The sequence below is a fragment of the Rutidosis leptorrhynchoides genome, chromosome 1, assembly GCF_046630445.1.
Source record: "Rutidosis leptorrhynchoides isolate AG116_Rl617_1_P2 chromosome 1, CSIRO_AGI_Rlap_v1, whole genome shotgun sequence".
Classification (NCBI taxonomy): Eukaryota; Viridiplantae; Streptophyta; class Magnoliopsida; order Asterales; family Asteraceae; genus Rutidosis; species Rutidosis leptorrhynchoides.
In genome coordinates this window covers 291,651,685-291,664,023 of record NC_092333.1, presented here as the reverse complement: position 1 = coordinate 291,664,023, position 12,339 = coordinate 291,651,685, and the positions used below count along the sequence as shown (strand labels likewise).

The window sequence follows — 12,339 nt, the reverse complement described above, 5'->3', positions numbered from 1 at the left end:
TAATTTGCAATTCGATCAATGAAACACTGCGTAGATTCTGCCATGGCTGGTGGCTTGGTGGCTTGTTCTCTAGCAATGAGGGCAAAGAAATTATCCACAGCCACAGCGCGGACGGCGGGCTGCGCTAAGCGTTACTTGTATTTTGTCGGAGCTGTCTGCTTAAGAATGTCATTTAAAAGCAACACTGCCTGCTCCTCTGACATGAACTCATCTTTGTCAATTTCATCATCAGAGTCATTATTATCACAGCTCAAGTCGTTATCATCCCCAGAGTCATCAATAAGACTGCCCAGCTTGTCAAGTAGCCTGGATAACTTGTACTTTGATATAGATTGCCTTTTCATTATCTGCTTGTCTTTGCCATCCGCCATCCGCCGAAAAGGTATAAATGACGGACATCGCCGTGGTTGAATCAATGGTCATCGCTCTGGATTAGTAACAAAATTTGGAAGTCTTTCTGCACTTTTAGCTGTCGCTTCTTCGATTACTGGCCTTTTCTCCGAATTAGTTGCCAAATGTTTAAGCCTCTCTGTAGTTTCAGCAACTGTTTCTTCAATCGTACCATCTAGTGGTGAAATAGGTACATCTTCAACAGTGACCATGTCGTCAGTTGATGGATGATTGACTACTTCAAGTACAAATGGAGCTTCAGCTGCTTTCGTTCCTTTTCCGTTTCGTGTGTTCTTTGCATTAGTGGATGGCGCCATTGTTAACACCTATTTCCTTATGAGGTAAGGCTTAGTATGTCAACAAGAGACTAGAAGTGATCTAGCTTTAGGAGGGCGGAGTGTTGCCGATTGATTTTTACCCTCGGGAAATAATCCCTGCAGACCCGGTTCACAAGTGTAGAAACTTGTGGGGTGGCTTAATCAATCTGTCATCCGTAGAGCGTAAGAGTGCTAGCCAGATGACTTCTAGTGAGAGAAAGTAGAGAGAGAAAGAGAAGTGAAGTCTCAGCTCTCAAAGTTGTCAGAATATCTGAACTTGTGTAAAATGACGACCCAAGGGGTCTATTTATAGTGTCAGATCTACCAGATTTGTTTGGGGACACGTGTCAAATAATGATACGTTTTGTTACACGTGCTCTGAAATTTATGCTAAATGCGGCGCTCTCCGGCCAGGGCTTATGCGCTAGGCGGCCTTCAGGACTTACGCATGACTGAGCAGCCTGTACAGCGGAGAACACTCGACGGACAACCTCCACAAAACTGTTGTTTCCAGCCTTCCTGATGCTATTTTTATGCAACTATTATGCCTTTTATGTGTGTATACGATAGGATACACCATTACACGGCGCCCTTCCCATTTTACAAGACAGATCCTCTCATGGTTAGGATAAGTCTGACCACATGGTGACCCTGTTTGATGCTGAAGTCCGTGGATTTCCTGCTGATTTTATAGATGAATTTTCCAGATTTTTCGTCAACCTACAGCTGGTCTGGATGACAACTTCTTGACCTAAATCAAGAAGCGCATTTCTTTTTCGGAAGACTTTACTTCCTTTTAATGATGGAATTGATTCATCGTGTAGATCCATCTTTCTTTCAAATATATTACAGTAAATCGGGTAAAACTGATTAGTTTAGTCCAAAGCAAAAGTACATGCAATAATCTTGTACAAAATATGTGATATATGTTTTTAAAGAACTTGGTAAATTCTTCCCACACTTAGCTTTTATTTATTTATTTTTTTCTTTGCCTTTTTATTCTTCTTTATTCCATTTTAAATGAATTCAAGCATTTTAGGTTGTTTCTCAATTTATGTTCTTTCCGAGGTAACAATAATTTCGGTATTATCACCTAGTTTTATCGTTCATAAATATGTATAAACATGATTTTTAATTCATTTAATTGAAAATTTTTTAAATTTTCACAAAATTTGGCAATTAAACTAAGTGTAAACCCGAGAGAATTTATAACCCTTCCCCACACTTGAGATCTTGCAATGCCCTCATTTGCAAGAAATCAGTAAAAATTTAAATTCATAAGTGTGATTAGCGTAGAAAAATGATTAAAAATACCGAGTTTGCAAACATATTGTTTTATATCACATTTGATATTTTACGTCTTGTCGTTAAAATTATTAGCTTTTGCTGAACTTAATGTCAGTCTTTGAAAGTGCGTTGTTTTACCCTGTTGTGTTCAATATACATACACTACAAACATATATATACATATTTTTGAAGTTGGGTATATTACCCCACATTCATATAATATTTTTGGCATACTTTAGATCAATAATATTAAAATAATGATAACAAAATTTTTTGCCCCGTCTTTAGGTAAAGAAATTTCGGTTATACGACCTAGTGTTTAACTCACGACAAATTTTAGATATCATTTTTAAACTTAATGAAATAAAGCAAATTTTTGTTTATAAATTCACACAAAACTTAAATTTAAAAAGCATAATATTAATTTCATACAAAACCTACAAAAAAAATCAGAATGGGGGGAGAAAACTAGTTCTTTAGTGTCTACTAGTGGAAAAGATCAATCGGATTCCATTCTCGGAACTACACGAGAACAGAACAACTAAATCTAGACAGCATTTTTTCTTAGAACATTTGAATCTCCCCACACTTAGGTAGCCGTGGTGTCGAAATTGTGATTAACTTCATCGTCAATTTCTTTTGGACCATAATCAACTTGCATAAATGTGACTTTTGCTTTAAGCCAGTGGCCGGCTTCTTCTGTATTATCCACAAATTCAACTAGTTTCGCCTTTTCTTTAGGCGACAGATTAGATACTAACCGTTTACATAACTTAAAGTTCCCCTTAATTCTAGCATCGTAAACCCGTTTATAAAGTTTCTTCATTGAACTGTTAATAACGGGGTCATTTAATTTCGTATCAACAACGGGGTTCTTTGTCATCAAGTCATCATTAGGTGTTACTTCATTTCCCCCACACTTAGGCATTTTATTATTGTTAAGCACTACCGTTGGAGTTGGTAAAACAATATGGTTTTTACCAATCGTTTTTATTGGTTCAACGGTTTTTGTTGGTGGAGATTTAGACTTTCGAATCATAAAGGTGATCGACTTTTCACCATTACTAAGTGTCATTCTACCCTTTCTTACATCAAATAACTCCTCGGTGGACGCTAAGAATGGTCGACCTAAAATTAGAGGAACGTTTGAGTCCTCTTCTATGTCAATGACAATAAATTCGACTAGAAAGGTTAAATTACCTACTTGAACAAGTAGGTTGTCAGCAATTCCAACTGGGTGCTTAATGGTTTAATCAAGGAGTCGAACACTCATTTTCGTTGGACTTAACTCACCTACTCCTAATCTCTTATATAATGAAAGAGGCATAATACACACACTTTGTCATACCCCATCCTAATCCATCTGGACGAAGTCTACAACATCTGGTTACATCGCGAGGTACTTGACCTCTATATGATACATTTTACAAACATTGCATTCATTTTTAAAAGACAAACTTTCATTTCAATGAAAGTTGACGGCATGCATACCATTTCATAATACATCCAACTATAATTGACTTAATAATAATCTTGATGAACTCAACGACTCGAATGCAACGTCTTTTGAATTATGTCATGAATGACTCCAAGTAATATCTCTAAAATGAGCAAATGCACAGCGGAAGATTTCTTTCATACCTGAGAATAAACATGCTTTAAATTGTCAACCAAAAGGTTGGTGAGTTCATTAGTTTAACATAAATAATCATTTCCATCATTTTAATAGACCACAAGATTTTCATTTCCATTTCGCATAAATATACGTCCCATGCATAGAGAAAAAAATAATCATTCATATGGATGAACACCTGGTAACCGAGATTAACAAGATGCATATAAGAATATCCCCTATCATTCCGGGAAATCCTTCGGACATGATAAAAACAACGTCGAAGTAATAAAGCATCCGCAACCATGGATGGGGTTCGATAGGCCCAATAGATCTATCTTTAGGATTCGCGTCAATTAGTAGATCGGTTTACTAATTCTTAGGTTACCAAGCAAAAAGGGGCATATTCGGCTTCGATCATTCAACCATATAATGTAGTTTCGATTACTTGTGTCTATTTCGTAAAACATTTATATAAAAATTTCGCATGTATTCTCAGCCCAAAAATATAAAGGGTAAAAAGGCAAATGAAACTCACAATATTGTATTTTGTAGTAAAAATACATATGACGACACTGAACAAGTGCAGGGTTGGCCTCGGATTCACGAACCTGTGTCAGTTATATATATTAAAACACTTAATCACAATCAAACAAGTTTATATATTAATACTTTAATAATTCTTATGTCATGTTAATAAATAGATTAATTGTAACTATTCTATATATATTATATATTAAATTCTTATTAAAGTATTTTAATGTATATTATTTATTACAAGTATTTTATAATGTTTTAAGGTTAATATTTACCTATATGATTATATATATCCAAAATATATTTATATATGCTATGTAAATTAATTAACGTTAGATAATTATAGATAATAACATTTTAAAGAAAATAGCATGTTATATTAATATAGTCATGATATACGTAGTAAAATATATTTTTATATAAGTATCATTTGTTTGTTAAAATAATAATTATAATAATACTAAAATAATGATAATACTAATAATAAAATGTTATATGTTAATACCTATAATAATAATAATAATAATAATAATAATAATAATAATAATAATAATAATAATAATAATAGTAATAATAATAATAATAATAATAATAATAATAATAATAATAATAATAGTAATAGTAATAATAATAATAGTAATAATAATAATAATAATAATAATAATAATAATAATAATAATAATAATAATAATAATAATAATAATAATAATAATAATAATAATAATAATAATAATAATAATAATAATAATAATACTAATAATAAATGAATAGATAAGTAACTACCTCAAAGGAGTAGTCCTAAAAAAAATGCCCAAGTTCGGGTTTGAACCCGTGACATTCCGCTAACCCGATAACATCCTTAAACCATCCCTCCGTCTATTCGTTTCGGATTAAATTTGAACATTAAATTGTTTTAACCCTTAATTCAATTTTTGTTTCATTCTCAAAATAAACATACTCATAACCATCATCATCTAATCAAAAATCATTTTGTCACGTCATCATCAACTTCATCATGATCAAAATCATAATCGCTCATCATCCAAAACATCCTTATATTATTATCATAATACATCATCATAATAATAATATCATCATGTCATTCGGTTATCTTTCCACCATCATAACCATCATCATAATACTCGTGATCATCATCATCTTTTACGTTTTCTATTTTCACCATAATTATAATCATCACTTTTGTTTATCCTTAAATAACATGCGTGTGTAAGTCATCGAATAAGGATCAAGAAACAGGAAACGGTTCCAATTGCCTCAAAGATTCAAATAGCAAGTATGGCCCAAGTTAAATTGATGGGTGAGTGGCATGATGTCAGCCGGCCCATGGCCATCAAAAGTCCAAGTACAACTTGCATAAAGTTGGTTAAATGAATTTGAAAGTTCACGGTTTAATTTATATTTACAAATGGAATGTGGGGTTATTTGTGTGATGGCTATCGTCCATAAAGAATTGAAAAGGAACGTGCCAACCTTTAATCTATCATCATCCTTAATCACATCATCATCTTTATTAATTTATTTTGGTTTCATATCATCAACTATAACTGCAAGTAGTAGTAGTAGCATAACAATAATAGAGTTGCAGGCTTGGTGGTCTGTAAATGGTTTCATACAGGAAAAGAAAGCAGAAAAGAGTAGCTGCAATAGGAAGACAGTCGGAGTACATAACCTGGACTAACAGGTCGCTGAACCAGAGAAAAAGTAAAAGAGATTCGTTGATGATGGCTGTGTGGTTTTCAATGGTGGTAGGGTTTGACAAACGCAGGAACATCCCTCACAAACATAGCAGCAATCACGACTCAATTCCCTAACTGTATCATCATCATCGCCTTCCTCATAAGTAACTATTCATCTTCATCTTCATCTTCAATTATTTATTCGAACAGAATAGTAGCCCGTTCATGGGTCTTGTTGGGTTTTGTTTTGAATATCAGAAAAACAGAAAAATAGTTGTAGGTGATCAATGAAGGTGGTGGTGGTTCACATGGGTCTATTCGACAGAGAACAAAAATCATAAGCAGTAGTAATAGTTAGTTTGATGGTGTAATCGATTTTAAACCGAAAACAGTGAATAGCATGTGGGTTTTGTCGATGGTAATAGGTAATTAGCAGCAGCGTAGCAGTCTTGTGGGTTTTAATAAAGATGGTGGCGGTTGGGTATGAAGTGGATGTCCAAAGGTGGTTATGAGTGTTGATTTTATGTTTTACGGTTGCAAGAATGGTGATGATCGGATGTAATGGTTGTCTGTGTTCGATTAACATATGAAACCGAAAAAGTGAGTAGTCGATGGTGATTCCAAGTGTGGTGTTTGGTTGTGGTTTCGAACAAGAGGGGTGTTCAACGATGGTGTGGTGACGGGTGGTTCACAATTGTGTGGTGGTAAACCGAAAGTGATCAAGGTGTTTAAATGGTTGTTGATGGTGGTTTTTGATAGAATACAGTAAGCATTTCCTAAACAAATGGTTTGATGTAATCTTGTTAGTTTGGTAAGGTGGAATATGTATGTAGGTAATCAAGGTTTTTGTATTCGGCCAGGAAACATAAATCGAACAAGAGCTCCAAGGAGTAATCTTATATGCATGAGTTTATGTAAAGTTTGAGTCGACTAAACAAGAGGAGACATAAGTAAGAAGTGGCAGTTAATCATGATGGGTTCGGGTTAGGCTTGGAGATTGATGAATGAGGAAAATATAAAGTAGAACTAATTGTTAAAGTACTCACATGTGCAGAGATATCAAGGATGGTCTATGTGTGCATATAACTATATATAAATATCAAGTTGTGAAGAAATCAAAAACCACAACAGTGACACAATCAATCAATAACAGTAACTCTTTCAATTCAATATTTAAATCACGGATTTAACTTAACGAATTGAGATTAATAATATATAATATAATAATATTTATAATATAATTAAAAATATAAATGTGGGAGTACAATATTTAACTCTACCAACAGTTTTCACGGACTGTGTATCGTGCACTATTTGAAATTAATGGCGGATAAAAGTCTTCGGAAAAATTTCAAATTTTTAAATTAACTATATTTATTTATTTTGGTCATTATGATATAAAATTCAATCATTAATTTAATAAATAAAAATTTTATCAACTGTCCCTCTCATTTATGGGTGAAATATAAAAAAAAATATTAAAATTTATTAATTAGCTTCTAAATATATTTTTAATAAGCCTAAACTTTATATAACTCACTTTCAGATTACCATTTATTTTAAAATCACATAAGTTTCTTCTTAACTCATTTACTATTCATTTAATAACAATTTAGCGTTACCATTGTTTACTAAATAACTTCGAAATCACAAAATATATTTAATATACTTTTTATGTATATATAGATTTATTTTATATAATAAATTTTATTATCTCTTATATTATTTTATAATTTAAATCATATATTAAATCAAACTATATTTTAAATCAAAGTATTATATTTATATATTTAAATATATATGTATTTATTTATTTATATGTAATAGTTCGTGAATCGTCGAAAATGGTCGAAGTTAAATTGATTGTATGAAAACAGTTCAAAATTTTGAGACTCAACATTACATACTTTGCTTATCGTATCGAAATCATATAAAGATTAAGTTTAAACTTGGTCGAAAATTTTTGGGACGTCACACACTTGCACCTAAATCTGCTAGTGCATCATACATGACACAATCACTAAGTAGACGAGGAATAATAAATTCACCCGGATCACCCAACCTGGGTGGAAGTTTCGGTGGAACTGTCTTCACCAGGTTTATTTTTACGGTTTTTGTTTCTTGCACCTTCTTATTCTTCTTTTTCTTTCCAAAGGTATCACAAACTTTATTACCTATTACTTGCTCATACTCAACTCCTTTTCTTGGAAATGGGATGGGTGGTCTGTATGGTGCCACCACTGGTTTTACATACTCGAGTGGTGGTGGTGTTGTAACTTCTTCATTGTTACTCACATCTAAAACCTTCCCATCTTCTGGTGCTGGTTTTTCAGAATTTGTTGACACCATATTAACATTCTCATTTCAAGGATTTACTTCAGTATTACTCGGTAGCTTTCCTTGTTCCCTCTCACTCATCATGCTAGCAAGAGTACCTACGTGTTTTTCTAGATTTTTTAAAATGGAAGCTTGTTGAGTTCTAAATGACTGATCAAGCCTCTCATTCGTTTAGGTTTGAGTTGCAATTCAACTAGCTTTTGTACCATTTCTTCCAGATTTGACTTTTTCTCTTCGGTTTGTGGTGGTGGTTTATACAAGCTAGGTCATTGTTGATTGAAAGTGTTGTTTTGAGTTGGTTGGTTATTCGGACCTTGTTGGCTGTACGAGTTATTGTTGGGTCTATTTGGATTGTAAAGAATGTTTTAATTTCGATTGAAGTTTGGCCTTGGCAGTTGATAATTATTTCCCGGCCTTTGGTTCATGTAGGAAACATTCTCACGTTGTTCCATCGTTTGCTCGATGTGACAATCTTTCGTTAAGTGTAGCCCCCCGCATTGCTTACAACTGATTCGTATTGCGTGAATATCTTTATTCATCTTTTCCATTCGTCTTTCGAAAGCATCTATTTTTGCGGAAACAGAATCAAAGTCATGGCTAGAATAGGCTCTAGCCGCTCTAGATGAATGAAAAATATCTTTTTCCTGGTGCCACTCATGAGAGTAGGAGGCTGTATTATCAATAATTTTGTGAGCTTTGATTGCGGTTTTCTTCATAATAGAACCACCAGCTGCTATTTCGATGTCTTTTCGTGTGGCGACGTCGACGCCTTTATAAAAGATTTGCACTATTTGATAAGTATCTAGACAGTGTTGAGGACATCCTCTCAACATTTTTCCGAATCTTGTCCATGCCTCATATAACATTTCACTCGGCTTTTGTATGAACATGGCAATTTCTCCTTGAAGTCTTACGGCTTTAGATGCCAGAAAGAATCTTTTAAGAAATTTCTCAACTAAAACATCCCATATATCAATCGCTCCTTCAGGTAACGATTCTAACCAATCTTTGGCTTCTCCCTTTAAAGTCCAGGGAAACAACATGAGATAGATCTGTTCATCCTCAATTTATCTGATTTTAAATAGAGTACAGATCCTATTAAAGGTTCGAAGATGTTCGTTTGGATCTTCTTTTGGCGTACCACTAAATTGGCATTTGAAATGTCCCGTTCTTATTGATTAAAAACGTTCCATATTAATTGATTTCGTTGCGAGGTTTTGACCTCTATATGAGACGTTTTTCAAAGACTGCATTCATTTTTAAAACAAACCATAACCTTTATTTCATAGATAAAGGTTTTAAAAAGCTTTACGTAGATTATCAAATAATGATAATCTAAAATATCATGTTTACACACGACCATTACATAATGGTTTACAATACAAATATGTTACAACAAAATAAGTTTCTTGAATGCAGTTTTTACACAATATCATACAAGCATGGACTCCAAATCTCGTCCTTATTTAAGTATGCAACAGCGGAAGCTCTTAATAATCACCTGAGAATAAACATGCTTAAAACGTCAACAAAAATGTTGGTGAGTTATAGGTTTAACCTATATATATCAAATCATAATAATAGACCACAAGATTTCATATTTCAATACACATCCCATACATAGAGATAAAAATCATTCATATGGTGAACACCTGGTAACCGACATTAACAAGATGCATATATAAGAATATCCCCATCATTCCGGGACACCCTTCGGATATGATATAAATTTCGAAGTACTAAAGCATCCGGTACTTTGGATGGGGTTTGTTAGGCCCAATAGATCTATCTTTAGGATTCGCGTCAATTAGGGTGTCTGTTCCCTAATTCTTAGATTACCAGACTTAATAAAAAGGGGCATATTCGATTTCGATAATTCAACCATAGAATGTAGTTTCACGTACTTGTGTCTATTTTGTAAATCATTTATAAAACCTGCATGTATTCTCATCCCAAAAATATTAGATTTTAAAAGTGGGACTATAACTCACTTTCACAGATTTTTACTTCGTCGAGAAGTAAGACTTGGCCACTGGTTGATTCACGAACCTATAACAATATATACATATATATCAAAGTATGTTCAAAATATATTTACAACACTTTTAATATATTTTGATGTTTTAAGTTTATTAAGTCAGCTGTCCTCGTTAGTAACCTAAAACTAGTTGTCCACAGTTAGATGTACAGAAATAAATCGATAAATATTATCTTGAATCAATCCACGACCAAATGTATACGTATCTCAGTATTGATCACAACTCAAACTATATATATTTTGGAATCAACCTCAACCCTGTATAGCTAACTCCAACATTCACATATAGAGTGTATATGGTTGTTCCGAAATATATATAGATGTGTCGACATGATAGGTCGAAACATTGTATACGTTTCTATGGTATCTCAAGATTACATAATATACAATACAAGTTGATTAAGTTATGGTTGGAATAGATTTGTTACCAATTTTCACGTAGCTAAAATGAGAAAAAATATCCAATCTTGTTTTACCCATAACTTCTTCATTTTAAATCCGTTTTGAGTGAATCAAATTGCTATGGTTTCATATTGAACTCTATTTTATGAATCTAAACAGAAAAAGTATAGGTTTATAGTCGGAAAAATAAGTTACAAGTCGTTTTTGTAAAGGTAGTCATTTCAGTCGAAAGAACGACGTCTAGATGACCATTTTAGAAAACATACTTCACTTTGAGTTTAACCATAATTTTTGGATATAGTTTCATGTTCATAATAAAAATCATTTTCTCAGAATAACAACTTTTAAATCAAAGTTTATCATAGTTTTTAATTAACTAACCCAAAACAGCCCGCGGTGTTACTACTACGGCGTAAATCCGGTTTTACGGTGTTTTTCGTGTTTCCAGGTTTTAAATCATTAAGTTAGCATATCATATAGATATATAACATGTTTTTAGTTGATTTTAAAAGTCAAGTTAGAAGGATTAACTTTTGTTTGCGAACAAGTTTAGAATTAACTAAACTATGTTCTAGTGATTACAAGTTTAAACCTTCGAATAAGATAGCTTTATATGTATGAATCGAATGATGTTATGAACAACATTACTACCTTAAGTTCCTTGGATAAACTACTGGAAAAGAGAAAAATGGATCTAGCTTCAATGGATCCTTGGATGGCTCGAAGTTCTTGAAGCAGAATCATGACACGAAAACAAGTTCAAGTAAGATCATCACTTGAAATAAGATTGTTATAGTTATAGAAATTGAACCAAAGTTTGAATATGATTATTACCTTGTATTAGAATGATAACCTAATATAAGAAACAAAGATTTCTTGAGGTTGGATGATCACCTTACAAGATTGGAAGTGAGCTAGCAAACTTGAAAGTATTCTTGATTTTATGTAACTAGAACTTGTAGAATATATGAAGAACACTTAGAACTTGAAGATAGAACTTGAGAGAGATCAATTAGATGAAGAAAATTGAATAATGAAAGTGTTTGTAGGTGTTTTTGGTCGTTGGTGTATAGATTAGATCTAAAGGATATGTAATTTTGTTTCCATGTAAATAAGTCATGAATGATTACTCATATTTTTGTAATTTTATGAGATATTTCATGCTAGTTGCCAAATGATGGTTCCCACATGTGTTAGGTGACTCACATGGGCTGCTAATAGCTGATCATTGGAGTGTATATACCAATAGTACATACATCTAAAAGCTGTGTATTGTACGAGTACGAATACGGGTGCATACGAGTAGAATTGTTGATGAAACTGAACGAGGATGTAATTGTAAGCATTTTTGTTAAGTAGAAGTATTTTGATAAGTGTATTGAAGTCTTTCAAAAGTGTAAAAATGCATATTAAAACACTACATGTATATACATTTTAACTGAGTCGTTAAGTCATCGTTAGTCGTTACATGTAAGTGTTGTTTTGAAACCTTTAGGTTAACGATCTTGTTAAATGTTGTTAACCCAATGTTTATAATATCAAATGAGATTTTAAATTATTATATTATCATGATATTATCATGCATGAATATCTCTTAATATGATATATATACATTAAATGTCTTTACAACGATAATCGTTACATATATGTCTCGTTTAAAAATCATTAAGTTAGTAGTCTTGTTTTTACATATGTAGTTCATTGTTAATATACTTAATGATA

The 12,339-nt window shown here is 32.6% G+C and overlaps 1 non-coding gene across 1 annotated transcript; it reads left to right on the top strand.

The window, feature by feature from the left end:
• Positions 1–8,981: 8,981 nt before the first annotated feature.
• Positions 8,982–9,088, top strand: LOC139887092 (small nucleolar RNA R71). The gene has a single exon (XR_011772938.1). It is a non-coding gene; the product is annotated as a small nucleolar RNA R71 (small nucleolar RNA).
• The last annotated feature ends 3,251 nt before the right edge of the window (positions 9,089–12,339 follow it).